The sequence below is a fragment of the Rousettus aegyptiacus genome, unplaced genomic scaffold, assembly GCF_014176215.1.
Source record: "Rousettus aegyptiacus isolate mRouAeg1 unplaced genomic scaffold, mRouAeg1.p scaffold_m13_p_1, whole genome shotgun sequence".
In the NCBI taxonomy this organism is placed as follows: Eukaryota; Metazoa; Chordata; class Mammalia; order Chiroptera; family Pteropodidae; genus Rousettus; species Rousettus aegyptiacus.
The window spans coordinates 9,866,143-9,867,118 of record NW_023416284.1 but is presented as its reverse complement, the minus strand read 5'-3'; positions in this window follow the sequence as shown (position 1 = coordinate 9,867,118).

The window sequence follows — 976 nt, the reverse complement described above, 5'->3', positions numbered from 1 at the left end:
GGCTAGTTCCTTTATACCGCCCAGCAGAGGCCATGAGTCAGCGCCTGCGGTTTGTAGCTCAGTGACTTAGCCCATCCCCACTCAGGTCCCAGGTGGGTACTCTCAGCCTGCCCTGGAGCTACCTTCCACCTGATGGATGTCGATCAATGCCAGAATCAGCTGCAGGCTGGCTCTGTCAGTTTCTCAGGAAGGGAAGAGGGCTCCGGAACCCTGGGGATGGGGGTGCAGGTCTGGGTCCTCATGCCCACGGCTTCAACCCTGCCTGGCGCCTTGAACACCGGGACCCAGCCAACTTTGAGGAACTGTGCCCAACAGGGAGGAGAAGGTGAGAAACGCAGGGAAGTTGAGAGATTTTAGGCAAGAGGTCACAGCCTGGGCTGCACGTGCAAAGACTACCCTGGCTTGGGACAAGTCTCCCACACGACAGACAGCTCACCTTTCTTGGGGTTTTCTGTGTGCTGGGCACCTTGCTTGGCACTTCGCGTGGAATAACTCGTTAAGACAAGTCTGTGAAGTAGGTGCTATTACTATTCCCTCGTTTCCTCCTCACGGCGGCTCTCTAACGTCGGTACCATTATTATTCCCATTTTACAGAAGAAGAAACTGAGGCGTAGAGAGGGCACACAGCCAGAAAGTGGTAGAGCCAGGATTTGAACCAAAGGCATTCAGCTCCAGAGTATATGTGTTAGCTGCCTGTCCACACGGCACGAGCTTTTCCAAATTTATCACACCTACTTCTCACTGCAGTACAAAGTACATAGAGGCTTAATATTACTACCCATTTTATAGAAGGAAAAACAGTGGCTTAGAGAAGAAAGGTGCTGAAGGTGCCACAGCTAGTGTGTGGCAGAGCTGGAAGCCAGTGTTTCCTGCACACTCCAGGTCGCCTGCCTCTGGCCAGGGCCTCTGGGCGTCAGACTAGACATTGCAAGTGGGCCAGGCCTGCCAATGGGACACTCAGTCGACCACAGAGCTG